This window comes from Camelus bactrianus, chromosome 14 (genome assembly GCF_048773025.1).
Source record: "Camelus bactrianus isolate YW-2024 breed Bactrian camel chromosome 14, ASM4877302v1, whole genome shotgun sequence".
NCBI lineage: Eukaryota > Metazoa > Chordata > Mammalia > Artiodactyla > Camelidae > Camelus > Camelus bactrianus.
In genome coordinates, this window is record NC_133552.1 from 23,166,018 (window position 1) to 23,183,971 (window position 17,954).

Here is a 17,954-nt window from a genome sequence, read left to right on the forward strand (position 1 = left end):
TCTTTTCTACTGAGACAGGAAAGATATGGTTTCCCCAGTGCACTGTTCTCAGTAGCATTTTGGGCCGTCTTTATAATCAGTCGTCTTTGTTTGGTATTTTTTGACAGCAATGCATTATATGGAGAGAGATGCACTCAGTTCTAATCCCTTACCCTTTCTCCAAGTTTTATAACTAAATAACCTTTTTAAATAAAATATTGCAACAGTCCTGCATTTTGAGGATGAAAGTGCTGTTTTCGAAAAGGTCAATTCAATCTGGGAAATGTTTTCGGTTTAGACAATACATTATGAACTGCAGAAACCCGTGGCAATTTTCAGCACCACTAACAACGGGAAGTAAATTTCAGTCATTCACAGTAAGATGGCAATGTGGTGACATTTGAAGCCTGGACACGGGCTCTTACATTCATTGTAGGTGACTGACTGCTGTGTGGCAGGAGCCTTTTTCCAACTGCCAGATGAATTTCAGATAAGAATGAAAAAGACGATCAGAACGCTTTAAGGAAATGAGTGAGATCCCATCATCTGAGTGACAATATTCTATCTTTACAACAGGCAAGGATTAAAATAAGTCAAATTAATAAATCCCTAGGAAACCAATAATTTCACATTTGCTGAACAATTGTACCTTCTAGTAGTTATTATCTTTGAATTACAGTGAGCCACTATCTTTATTTCATTTTCCAGATATATGTCCTTGTCCATCAAAAACTATGGCCATTGCACTACACAGTCAAGCAATAAATTTAGGAACATCTCTCTGAAGTGCATGCTTGTATCATAATCCCGATTCCGTATCTTTATTTGCTTCCAAATATATGGAACTGTCAGCACGAGGGTCAGAAGATTACAGCACTTTCTTTGTTTCTTTGCTAGTGTTTTTATTTAACTTGAAGAATAAGCTGCAGCACCAGGGGAGTGATGAAATAAAGGATATACAGAGTCACAGTGGCATAAAAATGGTAAACACAGATACACTGTAAGAAAGATTGTCATATCGAATCATAAAAAAATGTTTACTTCAGAAACTCACACATGTAACTTGCACAACCAACTTTATTAAAACTTCTAGAAAATCCAAAATGATAAGCAAGAGCTTTGACATAAATAGAAAAAACACCACTTCTCTCTGAAATTTCTCATGGTATCATCTGGCTTTTGACCTTAAGACTTTGTGTACCCTGAGTGTGATTCTCTGTTATGGTTGGTGATGGATTCATTTAGCATTTTAAACTACTTGGATTTAAAAACAGTAAACCTCATAGGATATAATATTGTCCAAAAAGCTGGAAAAGTTACAAATAAATGAGTTGGCAAATTTTGAATTCAAGTGAAACACCTCATTAAAAATCAACAAAAGACATGTAGGAATAGGTTTCGATAACATATTCTTACTAGAGAGCTTTAATTTAGAAGTTCTTACAGTTTTGTTTTTTTTTAATTTGCTTATTTAGCTTTTTTTTTTTTTCTTCCAGAGGTGATTAGGTTTATTTATTTACTTCTAATGGAGGTACTGGGGATTGAAACCAGGATCTTCCGCATGCTAGGCACACTCTACCACTGAGCTACATACACTCCCCTCCTGTACTTACAGTTTCAGAGCTCAAAATATCCTTTAGCTTAATTCTATCAGCTAAGAAAGCATATCTCTTTTTTTATTTCCTCATTGTATGAGCTATTACGTGGTTTAAATATGTTGAAATCAATTTTAATTACATGATACATTTCCAGGGTTGATGGAAACATATCAACTCTATGTTTCTATGATAAATTTCTAAAAATATTTTGGAAGGATATTAAAGGCTATTTTTTGTTGATTTTTTGTGACTTGATTTTTTAAATTCTGCTATTGGTAACCATATTTTACAAATGTGGAATTATGTCTTCTGATTTTTCATTCTGAGTATAAATCTGTATGATTTTTGCCAATCACTTATTCATCTCTATAGTTATTTAAGGATGTTGCATTTGGAAATTCACAAAGGATTTCTGTAACAAGAGTAAATATACTAAATATCCTTCAGATTCCTCTGATAATTTACTGGCATTTCCCTAGGACCAAAGAGAGTTACTCAATTTCTTGGAGTCTTGGTTTGTATAGAGCCTGGTTCATAACCTTATTATCTGGTTTCTCCATTTATATTATGTTCCACATCTTTGGGGAACCTATGTTGGGCATTCAGTACACTTAGAGGTGAGTGTAATTTCCATTCACAAGCAGAGTACAAATATGAAATGCCTTGAAGCTCTTTGTTCTCCATACTTAGAACTAAGTAAAGTGTTCAGAGAGTCTTCTGGGACTTTCAGGTCATAGCTTCACTGACAATATTTTCCGAGCAAAATGCAATTGGTTTAGGGATAGCTCTCTCTGCTCCTAAAAAAAAAAACCAAAAAACCACAACTTTTTTTTTTTTTTAACTAATTTTCTTCATTTTTTTCTGACTAGTTATATTATTCTCCACAGCTTAGTGCCAGCTAACATTTTTGGTTTGCTATGATCTGAATGTTTGTGTTATCCAAAAATTCACATCAACATTAAACCTAATACCCAAGGTCTTGATGTTAGGAGGTGAGGTCTTTTGGAGGTGACTGGATCCTGAGGGTGGAACCCTCATGTGGGAGTAGCAGCCTTGTAGAAGGGTTCTGGGAAAGGTCCCTTGCCCCTTTGGCCACTGAAGCACACAAGGAAGAGGGCCCTCACTTGACTGTGTTTGCATCCTGATCTCCCAATTTTGGCCTCTAGAACTGTGAGAAACAAATTTCTGTTGTTAAGTTACCCAGTCTGCAGTGTTTTGTTACAACGCCTGAATGTACTAGGATGCAGCTGGATAACTGACTGGACATTTAAGACTTAGTAAGGTGCAAGGAGGACTAATGACCCTTAGTTGCCCCTCTACCATGTCTCATCGTCTATCACCCGACCTTTCACAATCTCAATAAGTGACATTACCCTTTGTCCATCAGATCAGCTTTTATTCTGCCCTGCCCTCATACCCCATGTCCAATTCAACACTAAGCTCTTTAGAGTTTACTTTCAAATTATATCTTAAATTTTATTCTTACTATTGTATGGTTTAAAACACCACCATCTTTCTTCCAAATATCTACAATAGCTTCCTGACTGGTTTCCCTTCACTGGTCCTTACTGCCTTCAAGTCCATCTGCTTTCTCTATGGTTAAATGCTATCCTGTCACTTTTCAGTTTAAAACTCTCCAGCAGATTGTAATTATATTCAAAATAAAATCCAAAACCCTTATGGTGCCAACTGTCTCCTTCTTCTTTCCTCTAACTCCTGTTCCTTGTACTGTGGTCACCTGGCTTTTCTGTGATTGAACCTACAGAAGAGTTTGGTTCCCCTTTCATGACATCTGTAATTGTTCTTTTTAGAGCTACTCAGTTCACCTCTTCTCAAGTTACATTTTATCTTCTTATTAGCACTTCTCTGTACTTATCATTACTGACATGGTTTTATTAGATCATTTAAACAGTATGTAAACTTCTTGGAATCAGCAACTTAGTTTGTTATACTCTATATTGCATACCCAATATTTAGAAGATACTGTGTAAACATTTGTTCATTGAATGATCAACTCACAAAACTCATCTTGGAGCCATTTGGGAAAAGGAAGTATTGTCTTTTAAAATATTGTTCATGTCCATTCCAGGAAACTAGTAGCTTCAAGGAAAAGCCTTTTGAACTGAGAAATGTACTATGTTGGCATAGTTGCGATTATATCACTACATTTGGCATAGTTGCGATTATATCACTATGGCGAAACATTACTTTGAAATTAGAGGAACTCAAAATGCTAAGTTGTTCATTTCATTCTCAACATTTTATTAGTGCTTGCCATAGTTAGATTATTTTTATAATAAACACAGTAAAAATGTAATTCAATGGAAAATAAATGTTTTTTTTAAGGAGCAAGTTACATTGAGCAGACATAGAAAACAGCATCTTTATGTCTTCTGTCTGAACTGAAAAATGTAACAACACTCTTAACTCCCCTTTAATTCTATAATTAACTATAGAATCTCAATTTAATGCTAATATGATCCCTTATCTATTTAAAACTTATTTTTTTAAATAAAACTATTACTGCTGAAGGAAATACTTCCAAAAATATAATTATTATATGAACATATTAGATAGTAGATAAAATGTGTTGGGGATTTTTATGCTTAAAATCCTTTATCCTATCTTTCACTAAAAATCTCTTTTGAAATATAGCTGTTTTACCTACCATAGTTTGTTGACATGAAGTTGTTATTGTGACTCTAAAGCAAATCATGTTAATCTGAGTCTTTTAGCTTGTATGATGTGTAAAATATTGAGAATTCCTAATTCATATTTATAACACTACACATATAATATACACATATATTTTCTATAAGGAAGATATAAACATATGCATTAATGTTTTTTCATAAACATTCAAATATTATTTTCCAGCTTTGGATCCCACCCTTTCATCCTACCTGTTTTGTGGTGTGAAATAGCCTGATCAGTATTAAATTTCCATCCTACCTCATACCCCAAGTTTAAGGTTCAAACTTTCCCTTGCTTAACCACCTGCTTTCCTTCACTTCCAATACTTTGTGATATCTTTAAATCATTTATGTTATTTCTCATTCTTATAATTCTTGAAGGTTTAAAATCCTTTAAATAATTTTTTGTTTGTTTTTTTGTGAGGGAAAATAATTCAAAATAATTGACTTATTAGCCATATAAGAAACCAACTATTCAATTATTTTTTATTTTTTTCATTCACTGAGCTGTTACTACAGGCAAACTACCAAGATAGATGCTCGTAATACTTACAGTAAATATCGTTGCTTCCCACCGTAAATTCACTATTTTAGACACTAGTGCTTAGCAGAGCTATTTTTCCCCTGAGGAAATACTACACCTTGGGGCAATCCCAGAGGTCAAGTGGTTTCTCTATAAGCAATTTATATCCAGTGATTTTTTTTTTTTTATTTGCAAGCTTTAACATTTTAAAATACAGAAATATTCTGCCATTTGGGGAAATAAATCTTTTTTCTTAGTTCGTAGAGGCATCTTAGTCAACAGAGTGAAAGGACTATCAAAACACTGGCAAAAAAACTGGCATAAACAGAAAAGAAATCAATTGAATGTGTACGTTTTTCTCTGTGTCTCTAAAGTCCTTGTCATAAGTGACTCTGAGTGATTACTATATTTACTTATTTATTTACTTAGGCTCTATTAAGAAAAAGTGGCAAGGAGTGAGAAACATAAAGATGGAGGCTAAATACACATTGATTTCTCATGCCCTGCTGCCTCTCTGTAGCCACGTGAGCCAATTTGATGTCACCTCTAACAAACGTGTGCTTCATTCGTTTCTAAAAAAGGAACCGTTCTAGATGTTGCCGTTAAAGGGAAAAGAATATTGTAGGAATTTAAGGTCATCTTTCAAATTGACTGATTTTGTAGTCCCAGTGGAAAAGAAGTTTCACAGAGAGGCCATTTTATACAAGTAAATGGGAAGACCACACTTTCAACTGCATTTCAGAATGGCATTATTTTCCACCTGTAAGTGATTTCCTTAAGCATTTAACACTTATGAGGACATCAAATTGGTAGCTGATTGGCAGTAGAAAGGGGATTAACTCTAGCCCCTTGGAGTCTGACTCACAGGAAGCTAATCAATCAAAAAAGAAAGGGAGTAGGAGGTCATAAACGCATAAATGTACTCAGACTGATAAAAAGAGGAGGCTCTGTCAAGTTCTGTGCTGCGTCCCTGGAAACCAAGATAAATGGCAACAATGCTTTTGACATAATCCTAAAACTTCATAACAACTGTAGAAGTTTCTCACATAATTACCATAGCACTACGTCTGAAATTTTATTAGTAGGTATCACCTGGATTTGCCTTATCGAATGTGATTCATTTTATGCCCTGTTTGGAACAAAGTTTGCTTGATGCTTGTGCTTTTTCCTAAACTCTGAAACTACGTAACATACCTTATTTCAGTGTGACACATGTTATACTATATTAAATTGGGCGATTTTTATGTAAGTGGGTTAACCTTCAGATAACTATTATGAGCTCAAATGAATGGGTACTTATGGCTTTTATAGTTTAGTATTTTATATGCAATACTAAAATTTTGAAGTGGTAAGGTACAAGTTACAGTTATATGTATGTATTATATGTAAACAGACATATACCAATGAAACTTTCATAAATTTGGCTCTTAGCTAGATTCCGTGGAAAATGCAAACTTACTCCAATGTGTCACAATTGTGCCTAATCTACTCTATGGTTATGGTTGCAAATGTCCAACAAGAGACTGACATTAAGACCAATTAAAATTGTGGGGACTTAATTTACATTACTTAATAAACAGCATTTCAAGAAACAAGTTTCCATAAACATGGATCTGAGCAAGTCACTCCTCCCTGCATCTTTACCACTGTCTTTCTTACCCTTCTGCTTTTTCTTACATTTTAGTTGACCACTTCCTTCACCATGACTAAGAGCAATCACCAGATTTGATCTGATTCCATGGACCTCACCTTACGTCTTCCCGTTCACCTTATTTCTCCTGTGAATCGAAACCATGAGTAGTCCAGAATGCTGTTGTTTCAACAATCTCATTGCTGAGCACTTAATGGGTTCAAGACTAGAAAATTGTTTTTGAGGAAACTTAATAAGCAGATTTGTGTTGGGTGCATCCAGTAAAATTACAGCAATGCAGATGAAATAAAGCCGTTAGTGAGTTGAAATAGTATTTATCTGCTTGTATTTTTCCTATCCACATTAGGTGTAAGAATCTCAACACCTGTGTTTTACTGGAGAAATAAACTCACTTTTTTTTTTTCCATTTAACAGTTAAGATTTCTTGATTCCTCAACACAGTGAAAAGAAAAAGTCAATGAAGACTTGTGATTTCTGGCTATGGCAGAATCCAGGTACCAGTAAATCTTCTCCCAAAACATCAAGTGTAAAAGTGGACAAAATTGTCTGAAGTAGCCATTTGGGGGCTCTAGAAATCGATATAAGATAAACATCAAATTGTAAAATATTTATTCATAAAAAAATATTCAAGTAAGAGTAGCTGCTTGCAGACCTTTTGCCCAATCAGCAGAGGGTTGAAGGTATGAAATACCTAAGAATATACAATGTCCAAATTATTGGCAGGTCACTAAGCATTGCAGAAACTGGGACAACCCCTAGGAAGCCAAGGGTAAAGTTTACAAAATAATAATAATATTAATTTTTAAAAAGAAAAGAATAACAAATTCTAAACAAAATCAGCACCAGCTATACACCATAGGGGAGACAAATTTTACAATTAATATCTAGGCAAATTACAAAAGATGAAGTAATAGCCACAAAACCCTAAAGGGGAAGCTTGGAATCTAGAAATGTTCTATCATATTTTTGACAAAATATCAAAAGATACACAAAGAAATAAGAATGTGTCATCCATACTCATTAAAGGAAAAAAAAAAAAAAAAAGACAGCCCATAGGAACTGATTCTAAGTAGGTCCAGATGTTGGACTTAGCAGACAAAAGCTTCAAACCATCTACTGTAATATTTTCCCCTCCCAAATTAAACTCTGTTCAAGGAATTAAAGAATAAATGATGAATCAGGAAATAGTTAATCTCAATAGAAAATTAGAAACTTAAAAAAAGAAATCAGTCCCCAGTACCGCCTCCAAAAACAAACCAACCTAATTACCTCCCCTTCATAAAACAAAACAAAACAAAATAAAATAAAAGAGAGAGAGAGAAAGTAAATAAATAAGAAAATTTAAAAGTTAAAAAAAAGAAATTATAGAGTTTAAATATACAGTTACTAAAAAGAAAAATTCACTAGATGGGCTCAGCAGAGGTTGAAATAGATCAAGAGTAATTTTTTTAATTTAAAAATGAATTTTAATTTCTTTTTTCTTGTAAGGGAAGATAATCAGGTTTATTTATTTGTTTATTTTTAACAGATGTCCTGGGGATTGAACCCAAGAACTCATGTATGATAAGCATGCACTCTACCACTCTACACCCTCCCCCCAAGAGTAATTTTTCAAATGGAAAAAAAATATATATTCCACAGAAAACACAAACTTATTCTAGAACACTGTATGGATCTGCACTGCACCTCCCCTGTTGGGACTTGCTAGGAAGTAACTGCACATAGCACATTTATTCACTACTGATACCTTCAGCATCTTTGGATGTTAGTGGGTCATAAGATGAATCATAAGACCTGTGAGATAGGAGCTTGTATTGTAGCCTGAACTTATTATAAAACTCTCATTTGCTGTCATTTGAAATGACCAGTCTTCTAAGTCACTGATCAATGGCTTGGGGCAGTATCTCCAAGTATATTATATCCTCCCAAATATTGCGATTCCTTTTAAGTGTTGAGATGTACAGGGTGTAATGACTTTCCATTTACCTTACACAGAATGTTCCGGTGTATCTCAGACTGCTTATCCCAATAGAACATTTACCCAGGTTGCAGATCCCTAATTCCTGGAAATTGCTGGGGCTTGTTTCCAGTTCTCTGGCAGGGCTGTGTCCCACCAGGGCATCTAGTGTACCTGATATTTCGTGCTCACTAGGTTAAATTAGCATGTTGCAATTAGGATAATAGAACAGCTTGATGTTGGTGGGATGTCAAGACAGCCAAGGTCTCAGCTGACTAGATTATACTGATAGAAGAGATGACATCGCTCCGGGACCAAATATTGAAGGCATCCTGCTGGTCTTGCTTGTGAAGGTGAAATTTTTTTTTTTTTAACTTCCCACTATTAGGGATTGAAAAGAACATTTTTACCAGATCAATAGTTATGTTCCAATATGTTGTTTCACCAGTGAATACACTTAATACAGAAGGACAGCTATTATTGGTGTTGCAACTTGGGGAAGCTCACAGTAGTTCATCACCATCCACTAAGATCCAACTAGTTTTTACTAGGTATAAAATGGGAAAATTAACAGAGATATACTAAGTACCACTCCTTAAATCTTTAAGAGTGGCATTAATCTCTGTAATTCCTCCAGATGTACGGTGTTCATTCTAAATTAGTATCTTGGTAAGGTGTTGTGATTTCAAGGGCATACACTTGGCCCTTCCTATGATCACAACCTTACTCTGTAGGTCGGGGAAACAGTGTGAAGATTCTTCTAGTTGTTGAATGTGTCTAACCCAATTAGAAAATTGAGGACTAAGGAAATAACTGTAGAGGCATTTGAATTTAGGGCAATACTCAGGGTGTTGCCTGACCTAGTAAGCCCCTCAATCTAAATGAAAAAGCATGAAGGCATATTGGCTGCCTGGTTCCAGTGTCATTTCAGACCTGTTTCTGTTAGGAAATAATCTGGACATTTTCTTTCAGCTGGTGAAAACCTACCCTGACCTTACTGTAAGCCTCAGGTTACTTTCTAAATTTACAGCTTTTTTATTCAAGGACAGTGTACTCATTTAGATACGAGAACCAAGAGAGGAGTTTCAACTGTCCATTGCGAATGCTGAGATCAGCCTGTACTCACCATCAACCAGCATTTTTTATCAGACAAGTTGAGTACCGACTTACTGGCTGTCCTTCTTAACTCGAGTTCTACCATAATTTATTAGCCACTGCCACAGACCCCTGGGAATAAAGATACTAATTATCATTGTGGTCTTAATACCTATTACTAAAATTATATCCACATTGTTTCTGATGGTTAAAAGATGTTGTTGGAGAATAGGTTCTGACCTTGCACAGGAAAGAATTAAAGAGCAAGGTGTAGTAAAGTGAAAGCAAGTTCATTTCAAGAGATACACACTCCACAGACAGAGCGTAGGCTGCCTTAGAAGGCAAGAGAGAGAGTGACCGTGAGGCACAGAATTGTTAGGTTTTATGGGCTCAGTAATTTCATATGCTAATGAGTAGGAAGATTATTCCAACTACTTTGGGGAGGGGGCGGGAATTTCCAGGAATCCAGCCCCCACCCACTTTTTGACCTTTTATGGTCAGCCTAAGCACTGTCATGGAGCCTGTGGGTGTGCCATGCGGCTCAAGGTCTACTGGAAGTCAAGCCTTCTGCCATCTTGGTTCTAACCAGTTTGTCCTGTCCTCTATTGCTGTGTCATTCCTTCAGCGGCTGTGCCCTGTCCCCTTTCCTCCTGTCTCGTTAAGTGATAAGGATGATAGGGAGTTTTTTGTTTTGTTTTATTCTGTTTCCCTGTTTTCCACATCTATATTATGTACAGGCAAATCTAGCTTACAAAGGTCAGCTACCACTGAGCTTCTTAAAAATGCTGGTTCCATCACTCCCTCCTTTAAGACACTCCATGTTAGATTTCTCAGGTAATATAGTTTGAAACCTCACAGAGAACATACTTCTATGGTGCACCTTTGGTTCTTGCATCAGACATCAGTTCTAATAGTCTCATGTTTTTGAGACTTTTTACACATTCTATGAGCTGCCAAGAATGTTTGGATCCTAATTCACTGTAGGTTGTTGTTGCTCAGGTTTCAGCAAACCATCCAAGAAAACATGAGGCCAATCTAGCTCCCCATGCCAGAACTTTAAATTACGAATTATGTTTGTGTGCTCACACATTTATAAAACTTCTTCTATCAAGCTGTAAATTCTTGTTACAGTGTTGCTGACAATGCATATTGGCCAGGTCCTGAAACTCCTTTAACATGTAAATTATTCCCTCTCAGAGCTCTGGTTCTGCAAAGACCTTACTCTGGTTACCAGCTAAGGAGTAGAAAGGCAGAATCAGGAGAACAAAACTCTCCTGTGAGGTCATGCCTTTGGGAGAAGGGCAGCTACTCTGCTCACTCCAGGTAAAACGACTGCTTCTGCTGGTTTGGAAGACTCAGGTGATTTGAGGAGCTCATGGCTCTCAGGCTTGCCCTCTAAATATTCTAGCCTAGATGTCAAGGATCTATTTATTGTTCCTATTAGATCCCTGACTCAGACATTGAATTAAATGCATTTGATGCCTCAAAAGATAACGTAAAATAATCTTATGGACGCAGAAGGGTCACAGTTTTTGAAAACTGAGGTTTTTGAATTGCTACCATGAGTATTTTGAAACTGAAAATAGCTAACATTTGGAGGAAGCCAAATGTAAATTTCATGCAATTGATAGTAACTATTGAAAAAACTCAAGTATCTCATTTCAGACCTGATCAACTTTTTCTGAGCTGGGGGAGAATGAGCCCTGGAGTGGTAGAAGAAAGCAAAGAAATTCTGGCTATTCCATCTAGAACACTAGGGGGAAGCATACCTGAGGGTACGGTGTATGTATAGTGTGTTCCATCTGGAATTGAAAGAGGGCTAGCAGTATCTCCATGTCACCATAACAAAGCAAAGTACAGTAGACAGGGCTTACTAGAGTATGACATTGTATGTATTTGGGACCATCTCATGGAAAATTGCTTAAATTAGTATTGAGAAGCAATGAATTTTTTTGCCATGCAGCTTAAGATGGCATGGGTATGATTGAGATATTGCAAACTTAAAGGACTTTCTCTTCTCTGGTGAAACAAGACCTGAGATAGAATGGGTAACGTCTTAACAATTTTCAAGGGAGGTCATGGACATACTCACACATTTCCACCAATGTCTGAATAGTTTGGAGGGCCAAAGGAAGTGAGCTGCTAGCCTACTGAGAAAGCAAAAACCTAAGACGGACCAAGTAAAAACCTGAAATAACTACATCAGATTTCTACCATCAGGCAGAATACAGGCTAGAGTTAGAAGTGAAAATCTATTAAAAGGAAATAAAGATATATACAATTATTTCACATGCACCTATAATGTAAAACTCATATTTGCTACATTTAGTAATATGCCAACCATGGAAAAACATACATGGTGAGATTTAAGAGAAACTACAATTAAAATCAAGGTATTGCATTTATTTTCCAAATGTCCTAATGTAAATGTGTTCATTTGTCATCAAAAAAGGGCTTGGAAAAGAACTTTGAATACAATTTTATTTATTTTTTTCTGTAAAATGTTAAAATGTCAGAAGAATTCAATATGGTTACAGATTTTATCTTAGTTATTTTGGGGCTCCATAAAAATATATAACATTTAAGGGCACAAATAAGTTTAACTTTATGCAATTTCAGAACATAAAAGTCATGTAAAATTTAGTAAGCAAGGCCATAGAAATCCCCATTGGCATGATGGATTTTTATAATGACATAATCCTTAGTAAATTATATTTCCATTTAACAAAGTTTCAATAAGGAATTTCTCTTGCTTGCATTGTTATTAATTCTCTCATCTGAATTGCCTTGGGCATGTCTACCATAAAATTATTCAACATAATATTTTTTTTCTGTGTCAATCATATATAACATGCAAATCTCCCAACTATGAGTAAAACAGACTTCATTTTCTTTAAAACACACACCCAGCTTTCAGAAAATATTGATGTCAAAAATTAAGATGTGCTGAAAGAAAATTATGGCTCATGTTTAAATGACTTATAGAGTTCTGACCATCAGATGCATTATCATATAGTACTTTTATACAGTACTTTCTGCTACTTTTTAGAAAGGAAAATAGGTAAGGTCTACATTATACTTTTCACATGAACTCTCTCTTTCAACCATGCATTTGTAAGTTTTAATTTAGCTCACACCTCCATGAAAGCGTTCGTATAGCTCCATTTGCACAGATGCCTAAAATAGATCACAGAAGAGTGTAAAAAACCTTGCCAATTACAAAAGTGATGAGATGAGAATTGTTCATAATTGTCTGTTTCCTTGATTCTCTCTAACACTTGAATTTGATTCCCAGCCTCAATCCAATATTCAGTGCGGCTCTACTGTTGCTTTCCTGTGTTTCTTGCTCATTTTCCCTTCCATTTCCTTCCTTGGCTATTCCAGACCTTTATCCTTCTTATGTTTTCCCTTCTCATGTTCAGCATACAACGTTTTCTTCATAAACATATTTTCTCAGGAACATATTTTCTGTTTCTTTATTTCCAACCAGTCAATAGAAATAACAAGAAAATCTTTCATTTCCCTCCAGTTTCACAAAGAAAGATTTCCTTCTTTTGTTTCTGGCCAACGAGTCCTCCTATCCAGTTTCTAACTTCCATCCCTGCTGCAATTGTGATTTCTCTGTGAGGTAAATCTCTCCTCTTCTTGTGCTCTTAATTTATAGCTCTCTGCTGGATAATTCCCATCAAATTAAATACCTCTTTAAAGTTTACTGAAAAAAATCAAACAAATGGGCTGATCCTTATTTTCAGATAACTTTGTACCTACAGCCCCAATTTTCTCATTTTAACCAATATATTTGATAAGCATGTGGTGTATCTGTTATACATACTTCGTTATCTACTAAGGACATCATACTGCTATCATAGTGAACCGCACAGTCAGTTCTACGTTCTTAATTACATAGCTGTTTGTTATTTACTCACACTGATGTCTCTGTGACATTTCCCTTCTCAGATTGGCTAACTTCTTGGTAACCTAAATATCTATCCTACAAATACTTATTTGGCATGTCTTATGGGTAAAATATTCTGGTTTCTGTGACCTTTCCTCATTTGGCTGGTGTCCTTATGATAGTCATTTTTAAAAAATTAACAACAGCTAGAACATAGGTGGTAGTTAATAGATATTTTTGAATGGATAGAAATGCAAACATGATAGGAGCTATGGGTATCATGTAGACCTTCTTGGGGCAAGTGACATTTCAATTGAGACCTGGGCATTGAATATGAATACAAAGGTAAGAGGAGTAGGGTGGCCAGCAAATGTTTTAGACAGAATGCACGTTTGAGGGGCCTGGAAAATGAAATAAGTTAAAAAATATATATGTTCAAGAAATTGAAAGAAGACCAATGGAGCCAGAACAAAAAAAAAAAAAAAAAAAAAAGGAGGATTGATGTAGAAACAAAGGTAAAGCCAAGATGCAGAAATACATGAAATCCCACGAAAGCTGCAGTCCATTTTATGTACACACTGACTTTAACCTAAAAGCAATGAAAAGTCACTAAAATTTTAAGCAAGAAAATTTACTTGGGCAAGTTTGACTTTTTCAAAAAGTTTTCTTTAGCTATGGGAAAAATGAGATTTATTAGCAAACTGTTATAAATAGGACTAGTGGTCTAGACAAAGGTGGAGAAGGAGGAAGGAGACAGAATCAATAGCTGTGTCAACCTAAATAAACCTAGTAGGCAATAATCAAGCAAAGCATATAGTTAGGATTAAAGAATTGTAATTCAAGGCATACAGATTCGAGTAGCATCTCAAACAGGCAAAGTAAAATTCAGGGTTTTTAAAGGCAAAGAAGGGAGTTTTGCATTACCAATAATTTTACTTGGAGTTGAAGGCAGAAGATAGTCTTGGATAAACATACAAAGGCAATCACTAGAGGGATGTAAAAGTCCCTTACTATGGTGACAAGTTGCAGGTGTTCTTGCAGAATCCTTGGAATATTTGTGGTTTGTCCCCATTCAAAAGTTCATGGTTCCACCTACTGAGGATGTATATAATGTTCACCGTTTTAATGGCATGTCATCTCCACTTTAAACCTCTTTGATAAAAGTGACTCCATTTTATTTCATATTTCACATTTCTCCCTTTTGATCAAGAGTTTTCTTAGAAAGCATTGCTGATCAAGTTATAGATTTGCTTTGTCTCACATTGCTGGAAAGGGTCTGTCCCAAAAATTCATGTCACGTATTAGGGGCATTTTTTAGTCTCTGAAGGTAATTTCAAGGATTCAGTGTCATAAGGGTTAGGCCACATTTAAGCCACAGGAAGTCACTCTGGAAATAACTCTTAGGCAGTTTCCTTATCCAGGAATTTAATCAAATTAGCTGAAGTTTCAGGTGAAAACCCCTTACATGTTACTTAAATCCATGAAGCAAACATAATTGTGGTGTTTGTAGTTTTGGAGTAGATCTGAATGAAGAGTAGCATAAGAATTTTAAATACATGACACATAGAAAAATTTAATAGCAATCACAAACAATATTTGAATTTCTGATCTTCTTCAAGCACCTACACCTGAAGAAAGCCAGCTGAAAACATTGCTAGGGAACCAGAGTGCCATTTAAAGACATTGGACCAGAGAAGTCTTGTGCTATTTTTTTGAGTTCCAATTCAACTTCACCAGAAGTGTTGACCCAGGTACAGCAGGACATGTTGGGTACAGCATAGATGGCACCCTGTTCTACAAGGAGATTATCTAGCACCATTTGATTATCTAATACAACCCTTGCTAGGGAACCCAGGGATAGTTTTTGTTGAGCCAAATCTCAAGTGGTAGAATTTGTTAATTTTGCTATGGTTAGGAATAAATTCTTTATCCAATGAGCCATTATGAACTGAATCAATCCAAGGAACAAATACTTTGGCAATGGTACTCAATGGAGAGTAGATAGGATATAAAAAGGTGGCTGCTAAGTCTCACCTAGGCCTATGAGATTGTGGACAGACTGTTTTTCTCTAACAAGAACTTGAAATGGAATGGTCTGGCATCCCATAAGGCATTGTCCTGTCATATGCCTGCTGTTTAGACATTCATAAGCCTGTGGTTCTCCCCTGTAATCACATACAAACGTGCACCTGGAAAGGCACATATTACACCATCGAGAGCGTGGTTTTACGTGTTTTCATTGACAGGTATGAACTTCAGGTTGTAATCTAGCTAAGGGTCAGTGTGGTCATTACAGATCATCAAGGGGCCAACTGACAACCACGTGGCCCTAGTGTGACCCAGACAGGTGAAATCACATTTCATACAAATTTTGGTCAGCCGTTTGCTTGATGCCAGAAGCAAAGGAAAAGCCAGAAGGTCCAGGTGGTTGGAATGTTAGAGGAGGAGGGCTTTGGAAGAATACTTTGTGGTGGTGTCAACTGAAAACAAGGTGGAGATACCAGATAAACTTTTTTCACTCTGTAGGCAGTTTTAAGGGTCAAATGCTTAAAATCTACCACAGCTTGGGGAGCCAAGAAGAAATCGGTGATGTGTATAAATAGAGGGTCCCCAGGTCTGGATGACTGTGATCTTTGGAGACGTACTCAGTGCTTGGAGAGATTTACTCCAGTTGCTATGATTTGGGAATAGTTCACTAGAATATTATCTCTTATTTGCCAAAAATACCCTCACAGAAAGTAAAAACTTCAGCTAATATTGAGCAAATGCCATCAAAATGCTGACTAGTCACCATACTAGACATAATAAAGGAAGTCAGTAACTGATATTCTGAAACCACCTGCCAACTGAGTGGGCCTTTCTTAACAAGAATGTTGAAATAGTATAACCAAACTTAGTAAATTCATGAATGTGAGAGAGCAGATCTTTTACGAAATGGATCAGTAACGAGGTTAGAACAGTGTGTTTGTATACGCTGACCTGGTCCTGAATCTTGGTAAATCTGCCAGCATCAGATGTTGTCTGCTTTGGTACCCAGTTAATTTTCATTTTCATTTTAATTCTCCAATCAGTTTAGAAATCCAATTGGGCCTCAGAGACTTCTATAAGTGAGAACCATGAATCTAAGAATCAACACCTCTGAGCTTTGCAGGACAAGGGTTAGTTAAGAGAACCTGATATGGTCCTTTCCATCTAGTTTGTAAAAAATATTTTTGAAGACAAAATAGCTGGTTGTAGATTGTAATGACTATTGTCTTTATCTCCCAGGAGTGTACTGTGGAAACACTATTCTACCAGCGTTTTTTTTTTTTTTTTTAATCTGGGTCTCTGATTAGTCCTTTGCAATATTAAAGCACGTCTTTTTAATCAGTTGAAGAACAGAGAGAGTCAAATTCATAGGCTGGCCAGTAATAGTTTAAATGGTGACAGCTTGTGTTTCCCGAAGGAGATAGCTTTCAGATTCAAAAGGGCCAGGGGAAATGCCTTAGGCCAAGCCACTTTCAAGGTCTTGGTAAATGTTGCCAGTTGAGTCTTAATGACACCATTTGTTCTTTCGACCAGTCCAGAAGACTGTGGGTGAAAATCACAATGAAAATGCTGTAGAATAGGCCAAACATCACAGACCTGTTTCATAACGTTGCCAGTAAAATGTATTCCCCAGTCACTATGAAGTTCTGAGGGCACACCCAGGTGGCTATAATCTTTCTAACAATATTTTCAATAATTTTGCAACAGCTGAAGCAGTAGCCCACTAACAAGGGAATGCTTCAATCCAATGAGAAAACAAATAAACATGCAGACCGTAGCAAAAACAAATTTACAGCCTTTAGAAAGAGGAAACTGGATAAAATCCATTTGACACATCTCAGAAGGCCCTTTAAGCAGATCAAAATGTCCAGGGACAGTTTAGATAGTTTTCCATGGGTTGAATTTAGGACATACAGCACTAGTTCATTGTGCCTCCATTGTGGCCTTAGAAATATTTCCCCCACCACTACTGTTCCATGAAACTTCCAAGTTTATCTGCTGCCCAGTGGTCATCTGACAGGCCATTTCCATCAGAAGTCTTTTCATGGACTCTGGCAAGACAAGTCTTCCATTTGGGCCATACCACAAATTAGTTAATAAGCTAAAAGTACAACTGCTATCCACCTTATAAAGCCTTTTTTATGTAATGTCTTAGATTGGGCATCTTTTGTCATTTTCATTAGCTTCTCTTTCAAAATGTAGTCAAAATTTGCCATAAATTTTCAGTTTCACATTGGGTGGTTCATAAGGCAATTGCCCTTGCAGCCTGATCAGCCAAATTATTTCCTTTGGTTTCATATACATTTAATTTTGAATGTTCAGGGACCTTAATGATGGCTAGGTCATATGGAAGTTGGATTGACTCCAACAACTTGTTGACACAATTTCCTTTCCTAATCTGGTTTTTTCCCAAGGTCAAGAGCCCTCTTTGTTTCCAAAGCATACCAAAGTCATGGACTATCCCAAAGGTATTTCAATTATTTGTATAGCTGTAATAGAAAAGAATAAATCTGACTCCATATTAGATCTGTTCCT